Source organism: Mustela erminea, chromosome 1 (genome assembly GCF_009829155.1).
Source record: "Mustela erminea isolate mMusErm1 chromosome 1, mMusErm1.Pri, whole genome shotgun sequence".
Taxonomy (NCBI): domain Eukaryota; kingdom Metazoa; phylum Chordata; class Mammalia; order Carnivora; family Mustelidae; genus Mustela; species Mustela erminea.
This window is the reverse complement of record NC_045614.1, coordinates 87,623,278-87,635,909: the sequence shown is the minus strand read 5'-3', so window position 1 is coordinate 87,635,909 and position 12,632 is coordinate 87,623,278. Positions and strand designations below refer to the sequence as shown.

General features: G+C 35.6%; 1 protein-coding gene across 6 annotated transcripts in view; it reads right to left on the bottom strand.

Annotated features, from left to right (window-relative positions):
• Positions 1-12,632, bottom strand: part of ANKRD28 (ankyrin repeat domain 28) — a 205,317-nt gene that overhangs the window by 149,078 nt on the left and 43,607 nt on the right. The gene's annotated exons all lie outside the window — the stretch shown is intronic.

Genomic DNA, 12,632 nt, shown 5'->3' with positions numbered 1-12,632 from the left:
TCTCAAGCACAATAACCTAGACAGAATAAACGTAAGAATTAAATTCCTTGTATAAAAGTATATTGTCAAATGTATTTCTTATTAGGTATGAGTTATCAAGTTTTTATCATCTTTGTCATAGTGATTTCCGCTGTTCTAATATACCTTTCTGTATGTTAAAGAAGACTGAAATCAGTCTATATACTCTGGTAGAAGATCAACTACAGTTCTAAATGGATTAAAATTTGTTTTTTCTTCTCTTGTCCCAACTCTTTATGAACAAGTTAACTCTGTCAGAATACTACTAAAGGGGCATTACCTTTAGTATGTCTTCTACAGTATTAATATAACAGACATAGTAATACTATTAATTTGTCATTTGGTGGCAGTAAATACAAAAGAAAGTAAATTTTCTGGGTACTTCTATCTACTGATTATTACTAACACAAAGGTAGTCTTCTCTGAGTCATGTATTTTAAACAAGAGTTAAAATGAAACAAAATGGTGCTTTAAAGATTTTAATGTTACATTTTAATTTTGTTAATAGTCAAGCCCAAAACAATATCATAAGCAAATTCCTGAACAACTGATTAAAAAGTCTTGTTACTATATATTTACAGTATAATTTAATTGCCTCGAAAATTGTAACTATCTTGATGCTTATCAAACATGTGATTACAGTAACTTTTATCTGTACTAAAGTCAACATGTTTCATGTATAAATTATATTTTCTTACTGTTTCAAGTGCTTGCTTCAGTAGCACATATACTTACTGTAATCAAGTCCAGCTAGTTTAGCCTCCTCCCACCACAAATACTTATTCAATAATCATTTGTTAATAACTATGTAATGTGCTAAGTGCAAGGAATATAAGTGAACAAAAGAAAGTTTCTGACTTCTCATGAAGCTTACAGAAAATCTCTCATATATATTCCTTTTTCCAGACTTGCAATAGAGTAGTGAAAGACCATTGAGAGCCTAAGTATTACACAAATATATATAGTACAAAATATTATAGTTTCCCCATATATGATTTACAATTTAAAAAATTATACAAAAAAATTGGAGTAGGGAAATGCAACAGTTTTATTTGTATTATGACTTCCTTAATGTCTTTCTCCTTTTAAAATATCAAGTTACTTCAAAAGGAAATTTACAAGATACTTAGTGACTAAAAAGAAGTCACATCAAACTGAACAATGTACAGAGTATATTTTCACATAAAGTTATCACATATAAAAGTATGTCAAGCTTCTCAGTAAGTTATAGAAATCACTGCCAAAGTGTTTTATAGTCCAAGATACTGAGAAGTATGAAGCTAAGATCACAGGAGATTCCAACTGAGATTAAATTTGTGCATATACTGACAGACCCACCACAGAATTAAACATATCTGAATGTTGTAAAGACCCTGTCTTCCACAGAGAGAGTATCTCCTTCAAGGGTAGTGGCTGTATCTGTTTATATCAATATTTCCAGGCTTCATGGCTTTGCTTATGAGCACACAATAGTGATGAACAATTTCTCATGCACAAACATTTCTCACACTGATAATTAGACCTTGTAAGCAGAAAAAATGAATACTGGCAATTTCATATGGTCAAACCTAATATCAATTATCCCAAACATTAGCACCATTTCTTAATTCCCCCCAAAATGCTCATCTTCTATTAAAAGAGAAAGATAAGTAAAAAGCAAACAGCAAAGCAATGCAGTAAGTGCTCTGACTGAAGTCCATGTATGGGGGGCACAGACATACATACATATGGAATGATATCAGGAAAAATGGAAGCCATATGGAAAAAAAAAATCATAGGATTCCTTTGCTAAGTGATCACGGTACTGAACTGTTTGTGTTAAAAGAACTATAAAAGTACTCAGAAACTAATGACTGATTTCTCCCTAAGGGGAGAGAAAGGACAGATGCCGGGGCGCCTGGGTGGCTCAGTGGGTTAAGGCCTCTGCCTTTGGCTCGGGTCTTGATCCCAGGATCCTGGGATGGAGCCCCACATCGGGCTCTCTGCTCAGCAGGGAGCCTGCTTCCCTTCCTCTCTCTGCCTGCTTCTCTGCCTACTTGTGATCTCTGTCAAATAAATAAATAAATAAAATCTTAAAAAAAAAAAAAAAAAAGAAAAAGAGAAAGAAAGCACGGATGCCTGCCCTCACCAATTCTATTCTATTCTGTATTGAAAGTCCTTGCCACTGCAATAGGGCTACAAGAAGAAATAAAAGGCATATAATTTAGAAAGAAAGAAACTACCTATATTACCACACACCATGTTTATCTATGTGGAAAATGCCACAGAATCTCTGAAAACGTTTTCCTATCTAGTAAGTTTAGCGAAGTCGTGGAATACAATTGTACTTGCACATACTACCAATGAACTGGAAATAAAGAATTTAAAAGCACAACATTTGTAGCAGCACCCCAGAAACTGACATACTGAGATAATTTGACAAAATAGATGCAGAATCTGTAAGCTAAACTGCTGAAGGAAATCAAAGACCTAAATAAATGAAGAGATACCACATTCACGGATTAAAAGATTGAATATTGTTAAGATGTCACTTTTTCCACATTTTATCTACAAATTCAATACAATCTCAAAGTATCTTTGTTATCGGTAGAAATGAATAAAATGATTCAAAAATTCAAATGGAAAGGCAAAATTTATACAGAAGACCAAAGCAATATTTAAAAAGAAGAATAAATTTGTAGAATTCACACTCCTCCTAGAAAGCTACAGCAACCAAGACAGTACAATATTGCAAGAGAGACATACAGATCTAACGAAATGGAACAAGAGAGTCCAGAAATATATGCACACATACATGGTTAAGTAATTTTTGACAGAGACACAAAAGCAAGTCAAAGGAGAAAAAGTAATCTTCCCCAAAAATGGTCTGGAACAACTGAAGAATCAATTGGCAAGGAAAACAACAACAATAACAACAAACTTACACCTCCAGCTAATATCAAACACAATTAATGACTGAAAATGGATCACAGATCTAAACATACAATCTGAAACTGTAAGACTTCTAAAAAAAAAAACACAGGATGAAATCTTTGTGGCCTGGAACAAGCAAAGATGCCTTAGAGACAAGATCAAAAGTACAATCCAGAGATAAAAATATTGATTTATTAAAATTCATAAAAGTAAAGAATTTCTGCTCTTTGAAAAAGATCATTAAAAGAATGAAAATACAAGTCACAATGAGAAAATCCTTACAAATCAGATATATAAAAAGGATTTATATACAAAATAAAGAACTCCTATAATCGAGTAATAGAAAAGCCCAATTTTTAAAATGGGCTAAAGATGTAAACAGTTTGACACTTCACAAAAGACAATAAACAGACATTAATCACTAAGAAAATGCAAATTAAAGCACAATGGAATACTATTACACACCTAGTACAATGACTTAAAAAAAAAAAAACCATGGACAATATTGAATACTGGAAAGGATACAGAGCAATTACAATTCTCATACACTACTGGTGGGAATGCAAAATAATACAGCCATTACGGAAAATGTTTGGGCAGTTGCTTATAGTCATATATATAATTAACATATAACTTAACAATTCTATTCCTAGGTATGAATCCAATAAAGAATTTATGCTCAAAAAAAATCTTGTATATGAACATTATTATTGGCTTTATTCATAACCTCCAAAATTTGGAAATAAACCAAACACTCCTCAGGTAGAGAATGGATAAATAAGCTGTGGTAAATTCATATACTACAAAATGAAAGGTAAAAGAAAAGGAATGAATCAATGACTTGAACACACCAACAACATGGGTAAATCTTAAATGCATTATGCTAAATGAAAGGCTGCATACTGAATGATTCAGTTTCTTATACTCTGCAAAAGGCAAAACCTTAAAGACAGAGAAGAGGTAAGTAGTTGCCAGGACCTGGGGACTCCAAGAGGGGATGAATACAAAAGGGCACAAATGAATTTTTAGGGATAATGAAAGTCATTAAATGCATTTGTAAGGTATCACAAAACTGTATACCAAAAAGGATAAATTTTACTACAGCTAAATTACACCTTTTTTAAAATTAAGATTTTATGTACTTGAGAGAGAGCACGTGTGAGCTTTAAGATTTTAATTTACTTGAGAGAATGTTTGTGCGTACCCAAGGGCACAAGCAGGTGGGAGGATCAGAGGGCGAGGGACAAGCAGACTCCCTGTTGAGCCCAGAGCTCTATCCTAGGACCCTGGGATCATGACCTAAGCTGAAGGCAGGTACTTAGCCAACTAAGCCACCCAGGTGCCCTGCTAAATTACACCTTAATAAACAAAGTATAAAAGTATTAGAAAAAGCCACACAATATTTTTATTAAAATAATCTAATAGGAAAGACACAAGCATTTAGAAAGTCATAAAACTTCATGTTTCTAACTATTGCAAGTTAAATTTCTACACTTTTCAGTGTAGAATGTACCCAAAAAGTACAACAAATATTGTACCAAAGTACAACAAATTTGTTGTACAACAAATGTAGATGTAACCACAAAGTACAACAAATGACAAACATAAGAAAAAGTAAAAAAAAAAATTCCACTAAAAAACAGGTTAAGAATAGAAATGAACAATTCACACAAAAGGAAGCACAAATGTGCAAACATATACAGATGCCTGACTTCATAAGATAAATTCGTATTAAAACTATAGGTATAAACCACTGTTCATCTCTCAAACTGGCAAAGATCAAGAAGTCTGAAACTATTTGAGTTCTAGACTGAAATAACTTTATTAATATAATCTCCTGTGGGAGAACAATTTGTCAGTATCTAACCAAACTGTGAATGCATATTCAACTGATATATCCTGGATATGTATTTCCATATATATATATTTTAAGATTTTATTTATTTATTTGACAGAGAAAGATCACAAGTAGGCAGAGAGGCAGGCAGAGAGAGAGAAAGGGAAGCAGGCTCCCCGCTGAGCAGAGTCCGATGCGGAACTCGATCCCAAGACCCTGAGATCATGACCTGAGCCGAAGGCAGCGACTTACCCCACTGAGCCACCCAGGTGCCCCAGTATTTCCAGATTTTTAAGTGAAAAAAGCAGGTTACACTGGAATCTATACAGTGTAGACTGTATAGAAAGAAAAAGATATATGTTTGCTTTTATTTGCACATAGAAATATGAAGGTACAAAAGAAAACATGCTGATTCATTTGGAGTGGGTTGCACAAGTTTGCTTTGTTTTTTTAAAGATTTTATTTGACACAGAGAGAGAGAGATCACAAGTAGGCAGGCAGGCAGAGAAAGAGGGAAGCAGGCTCCCCACCAAGCAAAGAGCTCAATATGGGGCTCGATCCCAGGACCCTGAGATCACAAGCTGAGCCGAAGGCAGAGGCTCAATCCACTGAGCCACCCAAGTGCCCCATCGCACAAGTTTTTATTCATAGGTCTCAAAGTGGAAGAAAGATTTCTCCAGGATAGCTCTCTTTGGTTTTGATTATTAAATCATGTAAAGGCAGGAAAACAAAGGGGGAGGAGAAAGAAATTTACCCTTTATAGTTGACACATCTGCAGATGAACAAAGTAATATATGTAAAATGTTAAATAAAAAAAAATTTGTCTTGTCTTTGTCCTGGATACCTGAGAGTTTCTAAAGACCTAACAATTTCCTGAGTGATACACGTGTCTTTGTTACTCACAGTGAGCCCCTAGGATGATATCTAGGGCTCTGGGATATACTAATGAGGTAACTCATGGTAGGCCCCTGGATTGTTCCAGATTGAGGCTGGTCATGCTGGAAAGAACAATCATGTGATAAGAGGGTTGAGGCTGTGAGCCATGTCCTATTAACCTGACCAGCTGACCTCCAGGAAGAGGAACACGGCTAAAGATGAATTTAACCATATAACCACCAATTCAACCTATCATACCTATAAACTGAATCCTTGATAAAAAGTCTTGACACTGAAGCTCGGCTGAGCATCAACATTCTAGGAGGGTGACAGATCCTGAGGACACAGAAAGTTTTGAGTTTGGTACCCTCTCACACCTCATCTTATGAGTCTCCCCCTTTTACAGGTTCGGATCTCTGTAAGAAAATTATAAAATAAGTAGAGCACTTTCCTGAGTTCTGGATCATATGGTTCTTGTCTTTAATTTATGTAGTGTATCACAGTGATTGATTTGTAGATGCTGAACCACCCTTGCAGCCCTGGAATAAATCCCACTTGGTCATGATGAATAATCCTTTTAATTAACTGTAGGATCTTATTGCCTAATATTTTGGTGAGAATTTCTGCATCCATATTCATTAGGGATATTGGTCTGTAATTCTCCTTTTCCATGGGGTCTTTGGTTTTGGGATCAAGGTAATACTGGTCTCAGAGAGTTTGTAAGTTTTCCTACCATTTCCATTTTTTAAAAATAGCTTCCCAAGAATAGGTATTATTTCTTCTCTAAATGTTTGGTAGAATTGCCCTGGGAAGCCATCTGGCCTTGGGATCTTGTTTGTTGGAAGATTTCTGATTACTGCTTCAATTTCCTTGATGGTTCTGGGTCTATTCAGGTTTTTTATTTCTTCCTGCCTCAGTTTTGGTAGTTTATACATCTCTAGGAATGCATCCATTTCTTCCAGATTGCCTTATTTTCTGGCATATAAATTGTTCATAATATGTTCTTATAATTGTTTGTAGTGATCTCTCCTTTTTCATTCATGATTTTATTTGGGTCCTTTCTCTTTTAGGTAAGCCTGGCCAGCGGTTTATTGATCTTATTAATTCTTTTGAAGAACCAGCTCCTAGTTTTGCTGATCTGTTCTACTGTTCTTTTGGTTTTCTATTTCATTGATTTCTGCTTGATATTTATGATTTCTCTTCTCCTGCTGGGTTTAGGCTTTCTTTGCTGTTCTTTCTCTGGCTGCTTTTAGGTGTAGGGTTAGTTTGTGTATTTGAGACCTTTCTTGTTTCTTGAGAAAGGCCTGTAGTGCTATCTATATACTTCCCTCTTAGGAGTGCCTTTGCTGCTTCCCAAAAATTTTGAACAGTTGTGTTTTCATTTTTCTTTGCTTCCATTAATTTTTTTTTAGATTCTTCTTTAATTTCCTGGTTGACCCATACATTCTTTAGTAAGATGCTCTTAAACCTCTATGTATTTGAGTTCTTTCCAACTTTCCTCTTGTGACTGAGTTCTAGTTTCAAAGCAGAGTGGTCTGAGAATATACAGGGAATAATCCCAATCTTTTGGTACACTGAGACCTGATTTGTGACCCAGGATGTGATCTATTCTGGAGAATGTTCCATGTACACTTGAGAAGAATGTGCATTCTGTTGCTTTAGCATAGAATGTTCTGAATGTATCTGTGAAGTCCATTTGGTCTAGCATGTCATTTAAAGCCCTTGCTTCCTTGTTCATCTTCTGCTTAGATGATCTATCTGCTGCAGTAAGGGGGGTGCTAAAGTCCCCTACTGTTATTGTATTATTACAATGTGTTTCTTTGATTTTATTATTAATTGGCTGATATAATTGGCTGCTCCCATGTTAGGGGATAAATACTTAAAACTGTTAGATCTTCTTGTTGGATAAACCCTTTAATTATATAGAGTGTCCTTCCTCATCTCTTATTACAGTTTTTGGTTTAAAATCTAATTTGTATAATATAAGAATTGCACACCAGCTTTCTTTTGATGTCCACTGGCCTGATGAATGGTTTTCTACCCCCTCACTTTCAATTTGGAGGTGTCTTTGGACCTAAACAGAGCCTCTTGCAGATACCATATCAATGGGTCTTGCTTTTTATCCAATCTGATACCCTGTGTCTTTTGGGGCATTTAACCTATTTACATTCAGAGTGACTACTGAAAGATATGAATTTAGTGTCATTGCATTGCCTGTAAAATGACTGTTACTATATATTGTCTCCATTCCTTTCTGGTCTATGTTATTTTTGGGCTCTCTCTTTGCTTAGAGGACCCCTTTCAGTATTTCTAGTAGCACTGGTTTGGTGATTACAAATTCTTCTAGTCTTTGTTTGTCCTGGAAGTTTTTATCACTCCTATTTTGAATGACATTCTAGCTGGATATAAAGTATTCCTGACTGTGCTTTCTTCTCACTTAGACCTGAATATATCATGCCAATTCTTTCTGGCCTGCCAGGTCTCTGTAGTTAGGTTTCCTGCCAATCTAATGTTTCTAACCTTGTAGGTTATAGACCTCTTGTCCTGAGCTGCTTTGAGGATTTTCTCTTTGTCTCTGAGATTTGCAAGTTTCACTATTACACACTGGGCTATTGGCCTACTTTTTGGGGGGAGGGGGGTTCTCTGTGCCTCCTGGATGTTGATGCCTGTTTCTTTCCCCAGATTAGTAAAGTTCTCCACTATAATCTGCTCCAATATACCTTCTGCCTCTCTCTCTTTCCTCTTCTGAGATCCCAATTATTCTAATATTGTTCTGCTTTACGGTATCACTTATCTCTCGAATTCTCCCCTCATGACCCAGAAGTTGTTTATCTCTCTTTTTCTCAGCTTCTTTGTTCTCCATCATTTAGTGTTCTATATTACAAACTCTTTCTTTCTGTTTCATTTATCACAGTTAGAGCTTCCAGTTTTAACTGCATCTCATTAATAGCCTTTGGATTCTGACTTGGTTACATTTTAGTTCTTTTATTTCCCCAGAAAGGGACTCTCTAGTGACTTCTATGTTGTTTTCAAGACTGGCTACTATCTTTACAATTGTGATTCTGAACTCTAATTCTGACATCTTACTTATTTCCATAGTCTCTGGCAGTTAGTACTGCCTCTTCTCTTTTTTGAGGTGAGTTTTTCTGTCTTGTCATTCTTGCAGAAAGTGGTTGCTTTTCTATTTGCAGAGTTGCAGTTATTCTTTTCTTAGATAGCTAGCTGGTTGAGTTCACAGGTGTTCAGAATGATTTGATAGCTAGCTAGCTAGTTGAATTACTAGGACTAGACAAAACTAAGGTCTCCTACTTCCCCGCCATCTTGGACTCTCCTGACATGCTTTCATGATAAAATTACTCAACAAACTAGAAGGGACCTTCCCTGACATAATAAACAATGCTTATGAAAAACCCACAGCTAACATCATAGTTAATCTTGAATGATTCAATGCTTTCCTCTTAAGGAAATAAGACAAGGATATAGGAATAAGACAGGCACTTTTGCCACTTATATTTAACACTGTACTGGAAGTTCTAGCCAGACTAACTCAGCAAGAAAAAGTAATAAGAGGCATCCAAATTGAAAAGGTAGAAGTAAAATTATTTCTTATTCGATCTTATATATAGAAAATCCTGAAGAATCTCTAAAGGGAAAAAAAAAGTCTGTCAAAACTGATGAACAAATTCAGCTAAGTTACAGAATATAAGATCAATTCACAAAAATCACCTCTTTCCATACATTAGAAATGAACAATCCAAAATTAAAAAACATAATTCCATTTACAATAGCATCAAAAAGAATGAAATACTTTCAAATAAATTTAACCAAGGAGGTACATGCAAGACTTATACTTTTAAACAGTGATGAAAGAATAAAGAAATGTTAAATAAATGGGAATACTGCCTGTGTTCACAGATTGAAAGACTTAATATTGTTAAGATGGAAATATTTCCCAAAGTGTTCTTCAGATTCAATGCCATTACTATTAAAATCACAACAGCTTTTCTTTTCTTTTTTTTTTTCTTCAGAAATGGAAACGCTGATCTTAAAATTCATATGGAAACAAAAGAACCCAGAGTAGTCCAAACATTCCTGGAAAACAAGAACACAGAAAACTCACACTTCATGGTTTCAAATCTTATTACAAAGTTACAGTAATCAAAACCACAATGTGGTACTAAGGTAAGGACAGATAGATACTAGGTCAACAGACTATAACTGAGGGTCTGAAAATAAACCCATATTATGTGTGGTTAATTAGTCTGGATAAGACCACTCAATGGGAAAGAATAGTTTCTTCAAAACTCAGTGCTAGGACAACTGGGTATTCACACGCAAAAGAAACTAGAACCTCACCTCACGACATTCAAAAAAGATCAAAGACCTAAATGTATGAGCTAACACTGTAAAATTCTTAGAAAAATATTTATTTTTTTAAATTTTTATTTAAATTCTAGTTAGTTAGCATACGGTGCAATATTGGTTTTAGGAGAATTCAGTGATTCATCACTTAGATACAACATTCAGTGCTCATCACAAGTGCCCTGCAGAATATCCATCAACCAACAAGCCCATCCCCTACCACATCCCTCCATCAACCTTCAGTTTGTTTGTTCCCTTTCATTAAGAGTCTCTTACGGGGGACACCTGGGTGGCTCAGTTGGTAAAGCAGCTACCTTCAGCTCAGGTCATAATCCCAGGGTCCTGGGATCGAGTCCCACAATAGGCTCCTTGCTCAGCAGGAAGCCTACTTCTCCCTTTGTCTGCCTCTCTCCCTTCTTGTGCTGTCTGTCTGTCTGTCTCTGACAAATAAAAAATAAAACCCTTTAAAAAATAAATCAATTTTAAAAATTAAAAAAATAACTTAAAAATTTTTCAAGTCTTATGATTTGTTTCCCTCTCCCATTTTAACTTTCTCCCCTTTTCGTATGTTCATCTGTTTTGTTTCTTAAATTCCACATGAGTGAGATCATACAATAATATTTGTCTTTCTCTGACTGACATATTTCACTTAGCATAATACACTCTAGCTCCATCCACATCATTGCAAATGGCAAGATTTCACTCTTTGATGGCTGAGTAATATTCGTGTGTGTGTGTGTGTGTGTAAACATTTCTTTATCCATTCATCAGTCAATGGATATTTGGGCTCTCTTCATAGTTTTGCTACTGTTGATAATGCTGGTATAAACATCAGGGTGTGTGTACCCATTCAAATCTGTATTATTATTATTATTTTTTTATCCTTAGGGTAAAATACCTAGTAGTACAATTGCTGGATCATAAGATAGTTCTATTTTCAATTTTTGAGGAACCTCCATACTATTCTCCGGAGTGGCTGCACCAGTTTGCATACCCATCAACAGTTCAAGAGAGTTCCCCTTTCTCTGCATCCTCACCAATACCTGTTGTTTCTTGTGTTAACTGTAGCCATTCTGACATATGTGAGCTGGTATCTCACTGTGATTTTGATTTGCACTTCCTGATGATCAGTGATGTTGAGCATCTTTTCATGGGTCTGTTAGCCATCTGGATGTCTTCTTTGGAAAAGAGTCTTTTCATGTCTTCTGCCCATTTCTTAGCTGGATTATTTGCTTTTTGGGTGTTGAGTTTGGTAAGTTCTTTATAGATTTTGGATACTAACCATTTACCAGATATGTCATTTGCAAGTATCTTCTCCCATTCTGTAGGATGCCTTTTATTCTTGCTGTTTCCTTTGCTGTGCAGAAGCTTTTTATCCGGATGAAGTCCTAAAAGTTCATTTTTGCTTTTGTTTCCCTTGCCTCCGGTGACGTGTCTAGTAAGAGGCTGCTACAGCTGAGGTCAAAGAAGTTGCCGCCTTTGCTCTCCTATAGGATTTTGATGGTTTCCTATTTCACATTTAGGTCTTTCATCCATTTTGAATTTACTTTTGTGTATGGTATAAGAAAAGAGGTCCAGCTTCATTCTTCTGTATGTTGCTGTTCAGTTTTCCCAACACCATTTCTTGAGCAGACTGCCTTTTTTCCATTGGATATTCCTTCCCGCTAACTTGAAGATTAGTTGACCATAGAACTGTGGGTCAATTTCTGGGTTTTCCAATCTGTTTAATTGATCTAGGTGTCTATTTTCGTATCATATTTGTCTGGATGACTACAGCTTATAATATAGCTTGAAATCCAGAATTGTGATGTCTCTAGCTTTGCTTTTCTTCTTCAGGATTGCTTTGGCTACTTGGGATCTTTTGTGGTTCTATACAAACTTTAGGATTGTTTGTTCTAGCTCTGTGACAAATGCTGGTGGTATTTGGATAGCAATTCCATTAAATGTATAGATTGCTTTCGGCAGTAGAGACATTTTAACCATGTTTTTCTTCCAATTCATGAGTATGAACTGTCTTCCATTTCTTTGGGTCCTTTTGAATTTCTTTCATTAAGTGTTCTATAGTTCCCAGGGTACATATCTTTTACCTCTTTGGGTAGGCTTATTCCTAGGTATCTTAGGGGGTTTGGTACAATTGCAAATGGAACTGATTCCTTGATTTCTTTTTCTGCTGCTTTGTTATTGGTGTATAGAAATGCAACAGATTTCTCTACATTGATTTTATAGCCTGCGGCTATTGAATTCATGTTATTAGTTCTAGCAATTTTTTGGTGGAGTCTTCCAGGTTTTCTACAGAGTATCATGTTACCTGCAAACAGTGAAAGTTTTACTTCCTTGCTGATTTGGATGCCCTTTATTTCTTTTTGTAGTCTGATTGCTGAGGCTAAGACTTCCAATACTATATTAAATAGTAATAGTGAAAGTGGACATCACTGTCTCATTCTTGACAACAGGGGAAAGGCTCTCAGTTTTTCCCCACTGAGGATATTAGCTGTGGGTCTTTCAGATATGGCCTTTAGGCCATATCCATCTATCTCTACTTTGTTGAGAGTTTTTTTTTTTTTTTAAGATTTTATTTATTTATTTGACAGAAGAGAGAGCAGGAGAGCACAAGCAGGGGGAGTGT